Source organism: Aegilops tauschii, chromosome 4, assembly GCF_002575655.3.
Source record: "Aegilops tauschii subsp. strangulata cultivar AL8/78 chromosome 4, Aet v6.0, whole genome shotgun sequence".
NCBI lineage: Eukaryota > Viridiplantae > Streptophyta > Magnoliopsida > Poales > Poaceae > Aegilops > Aegilops tauschii.
In genome coordinates, this window is record NC_053038.3 from 252,705,705 (window position 1) to 252,717,703 (window position 11,999).

The following is an 11,999-nucleotide window of genomic DNA, read 5'->3' on the forward strand; positions in this document are numbered from 1 at the left end:
ACCCACCTTCCGCATTTGATCATTTTTGAGTTGCGGTTTCCGTTTCCTAAGGTGTTCCGGCTACTTAGGAACGTGTGACATCGACATCACCACCATTCATCATTGCCTCGGAGTCATCTTCGCCAACGATCTTCCCCGTCGACACCGCTAACCGTAAGAAAGGACGGTAACCTCGACGACACGTAGTTCATTTCCTTGCTTTTGCATTGATAACCCGAGCCATTTTGCATCACTTACGCATCGAGACCAGCGAGTTGAGAATTGTCGGGCCACGCTATCATGCACTGTAGTGATCTTGCTATCATCATTGTGCCCTAAGTCTCTCCCGTGCATATCTTACATACTTGTTTCATATCATATTTGGCTCGGGCATCAAGCATAGTGAAAAAAGGGAAAGAAAGAAAAGCTTTTAAGCAAAAGAGGAGAAACAAAGAGCTTGTAAGAAATAGCATTGAGCCATTTTGCATCGACATATCATCTTGGTCACCTCATACATAGCATAGCTGGGATTGAAGACGCCACGTTTCTCTCATAGGTTGGTGCACAAGCGTATCTTGCCCATTTGAGCAATCGAGCTAGCGTCTCTCTAGCATCCGTACAACAAGAGCATTTTCCGTGGTCACACGTTTTGAGCTCACTCCTTGGTTGTGTGGATCCCATCTACCGTCCGTGTGTGTGTTCCTAGTGACATTCTTGGGTTTGATCTATTTGCTTTACTTGCAATTTTGTGAGCCTTCTCAACCTTATCGATATCTTGACTAGCATTTGCTTGAAATTTTTGCCACCATCCTAACCGAGCTACTCCATAAACTTTACTTGTCTAGGTGTGAGAAACAAACCTGGTACCAATTCTCCTATTGTGGCATTACATTAAGCGACACTTGATACATCCACAATCCTCGGAAAAGGTAACTTTGGTATTATTCTCTCATTTTCCTACTCACCCCACTTGGTTATGATGGATAGGCCAAGTTCTTTAGCGAACCCAATTTTCGAGGAGCAAGGTGATGATCGCGACTACGTCACTAAGAGCCACTTTTTCGTTGTGCAACGAGCTCTCCATCAAGAAAGTGAAGCCTTGGGTGAACGCCTTGAGCAACTCGCCACCGACCTTCGTCAATCGGAAGCAAGGAACCGCGACTACATCGACGCCAAGTTCACCACACAAATGGAAGAATTCCGCAACATGATCGTGCGATGCCCATCTTCCTCAACCTCTTCGTCAAGACGGCGCCACTCAAGCCGCAGCTCAAGTCGGCAATCTTTGGACTACTCCTCTTACGATGCAAGTCCTCCACGAGCTCGTTTTCCTCGATGTGATGACCCCCAAGATCGCCAAGCTCAAGAAAATCCATTCCAAGGCAATGGCTTACAAGACCGAGTCGGAGCACGTGAAAGGGCGCGACAACAAGCCCAAGAAGCAATGGAGCAAGAGCAAATACCTCCACAAGTGCAACGTCAACCACCTCAAGACGGTGATGCAATTCGACAAGCACAAGAGCGCCACGAAGCACAAGCCCTCGAACGTGAAGCTCAAGCACTCGAAGCTCAATGCACACTCAAAGAGGCCACTAGAGCCGTCGAAGAGCGCAACCGCCAAGTCCGTGAACAAGAAGAAGCACTTCGTTAAGCATGCCAAGAAGAAGCCGCTCGACTTGAAGAGCAACAAGAAAGAACAAACCAAGCGCACATGCCTCGTCCTCCCCCACGACAAGAGCGACATCACGAGGAACGAGCATTTGAGGATCTTCCTCCTCGTCAAGAGCAACATCAAAACCGCCACTACGATGAAGAACTCTGCTATGGCAAGCTCAAGTTCACCATGCCCAGGTTCTCCGGAAGCAATGATCCCGAAGAATATCTCTCATGGGCATTGAAGGTGGACAAGATATTCTGTCTTCACAACTACGACGAGGAAAAGAAGATCGCCATGGCCTCCCTCGAGTTTCAAGACTACGTCCTCATTTGGTTGGAACAAGTGATCGAGCGACGACAAGCAAGAGGCGAGCCACCAATCACAACTTGGACGCAAATGAAGGATGTCATGAGAGCTCGCTTCGTGCCTACACACTACACCCGTGATCTTTTCAAGAAGTTGCAACTCCTCAAGCAAGGCACAAAGACGATGGAAGAATACTACCAAGAAATGGAGGTTGCCATGATACGAGCCAATGTCAAGGAAGATGATGAGCAAACTGTGGCACACTTCTTGAACGGCCTCAACCACCCAATCAAGCGGATTGCCAACTTCCAACCATACTCCAACTTTCTTGAGCTAGTTCATCAAGCGACCAAGGCCGAGTGACAAGTGCAAGATGACTTCAAATACGCCAAGTACTCGTCCAAGACCTACGGTGATGCAGAGCATCCTATGGTCATCCCCATGGACCTACTATCGTCTCACCAAGTGCCAAGAGGACCTATGACACGAGCACGAGCTAGAGCTCTCGAGACCGAGGTGACTTCCTTCCTTAGTGATATCACATATGATCCACTCGAGACATGGCTACTACCTAAGTCCGAAATGTTGTGCATGGTTAGGTACCAAGAGGACCCTTTCGAAGATGCACGTGAAGACGGACAAGTCCACAAGCTCATGGACGAAGAGAACCAACGGAAGGAGTCAAGAATAACTTCCAGGACCCGGACATCCGGCCATGACCCCGGACATCCGGCCCCTGGGACATCACCCACAGGAGCTGCCCTGCTGCCAAGTACCTACACGCCCGGACATCCGGCCCAGCTAGGACATCCGGCTCGAAGCCCGGAAATTCGGCACCCTCTATCCAGAGAGCACCGAGGCTGACCACGCCAGCCCGGACATCCGGCTCCTCCTGAAGGCCCGGACATCCGGCCCGATGCCCGGACATCCCGCCCCGTCTGTCTGCGCACAGTAGAGGGCCGAGGCCCATGTACCCCTTCGCCCACCTAGACTATATATACTCCTCCTTCTCCCTCTTTCTAGGGTTAGCATTGTGATAGCTCATATGTGAGATAGAGCCTCGCTCATCCATCCGGATCTACTCCATCGCGAGGGACTGACACCTCTTCGGAGAAGATCCACCTTGGATTCAAGACCCCTAACGGGAAGACCTCTAAGACCTCCTCACGGAGAAGAATCCTTGTTGGATTTAGACCGTGTGATCTCTATGTGTACTCGGATCTAGCATATGTGTGACCTAATCTTGTTGGTTTGAGTGATTCTCTCGTGTTTCCCCTCGTGATTTCTCCTCGTGTTCTTCGTGTTCACCGTAGGACCCACTCCTTTCGTGAAAGATCGTCCGTATAGGGTTCCACCCTACATCACCTTGGATCAGAGCCACGTTGATCACGATTTCGGAGCCCCCTCTTTGTTTTCTAGCCTTGTTTTGTTGATTTTGTCCCAAATTCGAAAATTCCCCACAAAAATAGCCCCCCAATTTTTTTTGTGATTTGTTGGTGTGATGAAGTTTTGTTGGATTTGATCCGCGGATTTTGTGTGTTGCAGGTAGATCTAGCTTTTCCCCATCTTTTCCCCAATTTCCATCCACAAAATCCACTAAATTTTGCCCTGAATTTGCCTCTTCCACGTGGAGTTCATCGAGTTCGTCCACGGATCCAGAGCCCGGATATCCTGCCCGACTCCCGGACATCCGGCCACCATGGACATCCGGCCCGCAAGCCCGGACATCCGCCCCCTGACAGCATCACTTCCTTCCACCGCTTCGTTTTCCGCCTAACTTTCGACAAATTTTGATCCGGTGCCCACTTACACTCCCGCATACCACCATCCCTTTCGCATAGCACCACCGTTTTTCGCAAACACCACCATTGCTTACTCGCCAATAACTCCGACAATTTTGACACATTTTGCTTTGAGAATTTGAGTTGCGGTTTCCGTTTCCTAACGTGTTTCGGCTACTTAGGGACAGTTCGACATCAACATCACCGCCGCTCATCTTCGCCATGGACTCGTCATCAACAACGACCACTCCACCATTTTGACACCATACCATAAGCACGAACGGTAACCTCATCTTGGTATCGTGATATCCCATCATTTTACATTCTTGCCATTGCATTGATAACCACATTGATAACCACCATAGCCCAAATTTGTGTATCTTACCCATCGAGACTAGCCTTTGAGTATTGCCGGCAACGTCACTTGTGCACATTAGTGGTCATACTTTACATTGCATACCTACCATATCATCTTGGTATCATCTTTTGTGTCACAAAGTTGCCATCGCATACACAATTGCTATCTTGGTTCGTGAAGTTTTGCATGAGAAAAGTGCTCAAAAAACAAAGAGCCAAACAAGCTTTTAAGCAAACGGGAAAGATAAGCAAAGAGCTTATAAGCAAGAACCATAGCATCATACTACATTAAGATTGTCATACTCGATCATCTTGGATAATATCATCGGAATACCATACATATAGCATACTTGGGATAGAAGTCGTTGCATTTTTGCTTAGTAGGTTGTGCACAAGTTTCGTATCCGCCTATTGTGCAATCGTGCTAGCCGAAGGAAATATGCCCTAGAGGCAATAATAAAGTTGTTATTTATATTTCCTTATATCATGATAAACGTTTATTATTCATGCTAGCATTGTATTAAGTGGAAACTTAGTACATGTGTGAATACATAGACAAAACAGGGTGTCCCTAGTATGCCTCTACTTGACTAGCTCGTTAATCAAAGATGGTTATGTTTCCTGACCATAGACATGTGTTGTCATTTGATGAACGGGATCCCATCATTAGAGAATGATGTGATGGACAAGACCCATCCGTTAGCTTAGCATAATGATCGTTTAGTTTTATTGCTATTGCTTTCATCATAACTTATACATGTTCCTCTGACTATGAGATTATGCAACTCCCGAATACCGGAGGAACACCTTGTGTGATATCAAACATCACAACGTAACTGGGTGATTATAAAGATGCTCTACAGATGTCTCCGAAGGTGTTTGTTGGGTTGGCATAGATCGAGATTAGGATTTGTCACTCTGTGTATCGGAGAGGTATCTCTGGGCCCTCTCGGCAATGCACATCACTATAAGCCTTGCAAGCCATGTGACTAATCTGTTAGTCATGGGATGATGCATTACGGAACGAGTAAAGAGACTTGCCGGTAACGAGATTGCACTAGGTATGATGATACCGACGATCGAATCTCGGGCAAGTAACATACCGATGACAAAGGGAACAACGTATGTTGTTATGCGGTTTGACCGATAAAGATCTTCGTAGAATATGTAGGAGCTAATATGAGCATCCAGGTTCCACTATTGGTTATTGACCGGAGATGTGTCTCGGTCATGTCTACATAGTTCTCGAACCCGTAGGGTCCGCACGCTTAACGTTCGATGACAATTTGTATTATGAGTTATGTGATTTGATGACCGAAGTTTGTTCGGAGTCCCGGATGAGATCACGGACATTACGAGGAGTCTCGAAATGGTCGAGAGGTAAAGATTCATATATAGGACGATGTTATTTGGACACCAGAAGTGTTCCGGGTGATACCGGGTCACCGGAAGGGGTTCCGGGCAACCCCCGGCAAAGATATGGGCTTAATGGGCCAAGTAAGGGAACACCCCATCCCACAAGGGGCTGGTGCGCCCCCTATAGGTCCAGCCACATGGGGAGAAAGAGAAAGGAGAGGAGGCCAAGGAAAGTATGAAGTAGGACTCCTACTTCCTTCCCCTCCCCCCTTCTTCCTTTCCCCTTGTCCAAATATGGTAGGGGGGGGGGGCGCGAATTGGACTAGGGACCCAAGTAGGATTCCTCCTACTTGGGCGCGCCCTAGGCTGCCTCCCTCCCTCTCCCTCCTTTATATACGTGGGGAGGGCACCCCTAGAACACACATCAATTGTTCCTAGCCGTGTGCGGCGCCCCCTCCATAGTTAACACCTCGGTCATATTGTCGTAGTGCTTAGGCGAAGCCCTGCGCCGGTAACTTCATCATCACCGTCGCCACACCGTCATGCTGACGGAACTCTCCCTCGTCCTCAACTGGATCAAGAGCTCGAGGGATGTCATCGTGCTGAACCTGTGCTGAACACAGAGGTGCCGTACGTTCGGTACTTGGATCGGTTGGGTCGTGAAGACGTTTGACTACATCAACCGTGTTACTAAACGCTTCCGCTTTCGGTCTACGAGGGTACGTGGACACACTCTCCTGTCTTGTTGCTATGCATCTCCTAGATAGATCTTGCGTGATCGTAGGAATTTTTTTGAATACTGCGTTCCCCAACAGTGGCATCCGAGCCAGGTCTATGCGTAGATGTTATATGCACGAGTAGAACACAAAGAGTTGTGGGCGATAATAGTCATACTGCTTACCAGCAACGTCTTACTTTGATTCGGCGGTATTGTTGGATGAAGAGGCCTGGACCTACATTACATGACCACGTTCATGAGACTGGTTCTACCGACGTGCTTTGCACACATGTGGCTGGCGGGTGTCTGTTTCTCCAACTTTAGTTCAATCGAGTTTGACTACGCCCGGTCCTTGTTGAAGGTTAAAACAACACACTTGATGAAAAATCGTTGTGGTTTTGATGCGTAGGTAAGAACGGTTGTTGCTAGAAGCCCGTAGCAGCCACGTAAAACTTGCAACAACAAAGTAGAGGACGTCTAAGTTGTTTTTGCAGGGCATGTTGTGATGTGATATGGTCAAGAAGTGATGAGATATAAATTGTTGTATGAGATGATCATGTTTTTTTAAAGTTATCGGCAACTGGCAGGAGCCTTATGGTTGTCTCTTTATTGCATAAGATGCAAGTGCCATATAATTGCTTTACTTTATCGCTATGCGATAGCAATAGTTGCAAAAGCAATAGTTGGCGAGACAACCATGTGACGACACGTTGATAAAGATTAAGATGATGGAGATCACGGTGTCATGTCAGTGACGATGGAGATCATGACGGTACTTTGGAGATGGAGATCAAAGGCACAAAATGATGATGGCCATATCATGTCACATATTTTGATTGCATGTGATGTTTATCTTTTATGCATCTTATTTTGCTTAGTACGACGGTAGCATCATGAGATGATCCCTTACTAAAATTTCAAGGTATAAGTGGTCTCCCTGAGTATGCACCGTTGCGACAGTTCTTCGTTGTAACATCCCAAATTTTCAATTTGGAATGTTATAAATAGGTCATTCATGCATATCATATTTTATCGCATTTCTTTTCGCGATCCTTGAAATTCTAAGCAACTCAAGGACCCACGGAGAGAGTTGGGAATTTCGTTATTTTCATATTTGAGTTTTTCTCAAATTTTGAAAAGAGGATCATTTGGTTTTAATTATTTTTCCTCTTCGAAAATATTTCATATTAAAATAAATGAGAGGAGATAATATGACTTCTCCAAAATAAATGAAATGTTGGAAGGAAAATACTAAAAATCAAATAAATAATTTTATTTGGATTTTATTGCTATTTTATTTGAATTAGGATAAATATGCATTTATCAAAATTGCATTAGAGGCCCAAATAAATGTTCACTTTGTCCGCAATATTAATAGAGGATCGTAAAAAAATATTTCAGGATTTTTGGACTCCGTTTAGTATTTCTTTTATTAGTTTTTCCACGTCAGGATTATTTAAAAAAAGTCAACCGATCTATCGGGCCGTGCCCGAGCCGGACTCGTCCGAGCTCAGGCTTTATAAGCCCAAGCCCGAGGCGCTCCGAGGCCCAGCCGCCGTCGCCCCCAAACCCTAACCCTAGCGCCACCCGGCCACCGCCGCCGCCGCGCTGCCTCCCGCGTCGCCGCCCGTCGCCCCGCCGCCGCCCCGCGCTGCCGCCGCCCTCCATCGCCCTGCCACCGTCCGCCATCGCCGCCGCGGATCCCGCCGGAGTTCGCGCCGCCGGTTTTCTTCGCCGGTTTCCGTCGGTTTTGTTTTCGGTAAAAAAACCTAGATTGGTTTTTTTTATTTAGATCGGGTTTTGTTTGGTTTTCTTCGGTTTAGTTGAATAGCAGACGTTCGTCCATACGTTCGTTTTAACGAACGCTGTTCGTCAGTTAGCCGCAGACAGCAAACGTTCGTTCGTTAGCCTGTTCGTCTCATTTTATTTTTTTCCAGGGTTTTTTCCGCGATTATTTTCGGTCACGATTTCTGCCCTCATTTTCGTTTTAGTTTATCTTTTCGCTCATTTGTCCAAATCAGGTGAAACAAGCGCCTAGATCTTCGTCTCGAAGCCCTCTTTCTGTTTAACCAACTTGAACAAGATTTTGGTACTGTAAAATTTGACCTTAGTCCAGATTAGTAAACGGATCTTGTTTCTTTCGTAGTTTGAGTTTCGTTGCTCCGTTTGATTTGATTCTTTTTGCAAACCGGAGTTCTTCAGTTGAACTTTCTGGTTAGATCTTCTTATTTGAGTTTTACCCATGCATCTTTGCTTGAGTGCTTATGTATGATATTGTTTGTTTGCGATAGAATTCCCGGAGTGCGAAGCGTGCTACTACGAGTCACTAGGTTTTGTGGATCGTTAGCAAGGCAAGTAACACATTGATCATACTCTTTTCATACCCAGTTTTTATGCATTAGTTACAATCCTCAAACACTGCATGATTAGGATGTGATTAACTTGTGGGTATTGGGAAGTAGATGTTGAGGTAGAACCTATTACCTGTTTTATTATCAAACCCATGGGAGTTACTTCTACGTTATTCTTATATTGCTATGCTATGCTCATAGACGTGGATTGGGTTTGAGAGTATCCATGACAGATGTGAGATTGTTTATTTAATGGTTTAACTTAAGGTGGCAACTTTAATACACATCTGGGTGGATTGTTGGTTTTGGGCACCTGGGGTTATACTAGTGTTGTCCTAGGAGATCCCGGGGTTATACTGTGTGATCCTCCTATGGTCCGCCACCCAGGCTCAAAGGGGTCATAAGATTATTCATGCTAGAAACTTCCGTGTGCAGCCACAAGCTATTATGGGCTCTAGCATAGCTGAGTATGTTGCATGACCTCTTACAGTGGTAGGCTAGCAGATGTAGGGGATGTAGGTTGGTACTGTCTACCCGGGGTTAGAGTTAATGCTTCTGAAAGACTGTGTCTCGGTCATCCGTTTCTCAAATACCATGTAGTGCGAGAAATCCAACGAAGGAGATCGAGTCTTGTGGGGAAAAGTGCGCAAACCTCTGCAGAGTGTACAAACTAATCATGGTTAGCCGTGTCCCCGGTTATGGACAACTTGAGTATCTGGTACTTGAATTATTGATTTGATCTCATCACTCTAAATTAATTTGTTGGGTTGATAATTAATTTTAATTGGGATTGAGATGGGGGTACCATTCTCGATGTTTCAACCACCATGATAGTTAAATAAAACATATTCCTTTGTTGTAGGAAAAAATTGGCTTTTCGCAAAAACAATATAACCATAGAGCCTCCACCAGCCATACGTGATAGCATTTATCTGTTCATTGCTCTACTATGTTATATTGCCAGCATATTCCATGTGCTGACCCGTTTTCGGGCTGCAACATACCATGTTGTAGACTTTTCAGACGACGAGTAAGGTGCTATAGGTTGTTGTCGTTCACTCAGCTATGCCGTTGGAGTTGATGGACTCACTTTATCTTCCAAGTCTTCCGCTGTTATCTTATTTAGATGACCTTAAGCCATATTTATTGTAATAGGTTCTCTTTTGAGACATTCGATGTAATAAGTGTGTGATTGCTACTCTGTTATAAATCCTTCGAGTACTGTGTGTGTCAGCATTACCGATCCAGGGATGACACTGAACACAGAGATTTGACCGTCTGAGGTCGGATTGCTACATTCGTGCTGAGACACCACGTGATGATCGGGTGTGATAAGCTCTACGTTCACATACAACGTGTGCAAGCCAGTTTTGCACATGCAGAATACTCGGGTTAAACTTGACGAGCCTAGCATATGCAGATATGGTCTCGGAACACTGAGACCGAAAGGTCGAACGTGAATCATATAGTAGATATGATCAACATAGTGATGTTCACCATTGAAAGCTACTCCATCTCACGTGATGATCAGACATGGTTTAGTTGATATGGATCACGCGATCATTTAGATGACTAGAGGGATTTCTATCTAAGTGGGAGTTCTTAAGTAATATGATTAATTGAACTTTAATTTATCATGATCTTAGTCCTGATAGTATTTGCATATCTATGTTGTAGATCAATAGCTCGCTTATAGCTCCCCTGTTTTATTTTTGATATGTTCCTAGTGAAAAATAAGTTGAAAGATGTTAGTAGCAATGATGCGGACTATCTCTGTGATCTGAGGATTATCCTCATTGCTGCACAGAAGTATTATGTCCTTGATGCACCGATAGGTGACAGACCTATTGCAGGAGCAAATTTAGACGTTATGAACGTTTGACAAGCTCGGTATGATGACTACTTGATAGTTTAGTGCACCATGCTTTATGGCTTAGAACCGGGACTTCAAAAATGTTTTGAAACGCCATGGAGCATATGAGATGTTCCAAGAGTTGAAATTGGTATTTCAGACTCATGCCCGAGTCGAGAGGTATGAGACCTCTGACAAGTATTTTTGCCTACAAGATGGAGTAGAATAGCTCAGCCAGTGAGCATGTGCTCAGAATGTCTGAGTACTACAATCACTTGAATCAAGTGGGAGTTAAACTTCTAGATAAGATAGTGACTGACAGAGTTCTCTAGTCACTATCACCAAGTTGCTGGAACTTTGTGATGAACTATAATATGCAAGGGATGACGAAAACGATTCCCCGAGCTCTCCGCGATGCTGAAATCGGCGAAGGTAGAAATCAAGAAAAGCACCAAGTGTTGATGGTTGACAAGACCACTAGTTTCAAGTAAAAGGTCAAGGGAAAGAAAGGGAACTTTAAGAAGAATGACAAGCAAGTTGCCACTCCCATGAAGAAGCCCAAAGCTAGACCCCTGAAACTGAGTGCTTCTACTGCAAAGGAAATGGTCACTGGAAGCGGAACTGCCCCAAATACTTGGCGGATAAGAAGGATGGCAAAGTGAACAAAAGTATATATGATATACATGTTATTGATGTGTACTCTACTAGTATTCATGGTAGCCCCTGGGTATTTGATACTGGTTCAGTTGCTATGATTAGTAACTTGAAACAGGAGTTATAAAAATGAACAGAGACTAGTTGAGGGCATGGTGACGATGTGTGTTGGAAGTGATTCCAAGGTTGATAAGATCACCATCGCACACTCCCTTTACCTTCGGGATTAGTGTTGAACCTAAAATAAATGTTATTTGGTGTTTGCATTGAGCATAATATGATTGGATCATGTTTATTGCAATACGGTTATTCATTTAAGTGAAAGAATAATTGTTATTCTTTTTACATGAATAAAACCTTCTATGGTCATACACCCAAGGTGAATGGTTTATTGAATCTCGATTGTAGTGATACACATATTCATAATATTGAAACCAAAAGATGCAAGGTTAATAATGATAGTGCAACTTATTTGTGGCACTCCCGTTTAGGTCATATTGGTGTAAAGCGCATGAAGAAACTCCATGCTGGTGGGCTTTTGGAATCACTTGATGCTTGTGAACCATGCCTCATGGGCAAGATGACTAAGACTCCGTTCTCCAGAACAATGGAGCGAGCCACTGACTTATTGGAAATAATACATACCGATGTATGCGGTCCGATGAGTGTTGAGGCTCGCGGCGGGTATCGTTATTTTCTGACCTTCACAGATGATATGAGCAGATATGGGTATATTTACTTAATGAAACACAAGTCTGAAACATTTGAAAAGTTCAAAGAATTTCAGAATGAAGTTGAGAATCATCGTAACAAGAAAATAAAGTTTCTACGATCTGATCACGGAGGCGAATATTTGAGTTTCAAGTTTGGCCTTCATTTGAAACAATGTGGAATAGTTTCACAACTCACGCCACCTGGAACACCACAGTGTAATGGTGTGTCCAAACGTCGTAACCGTACTTTATTAAATATGGTGCAATCTATGATG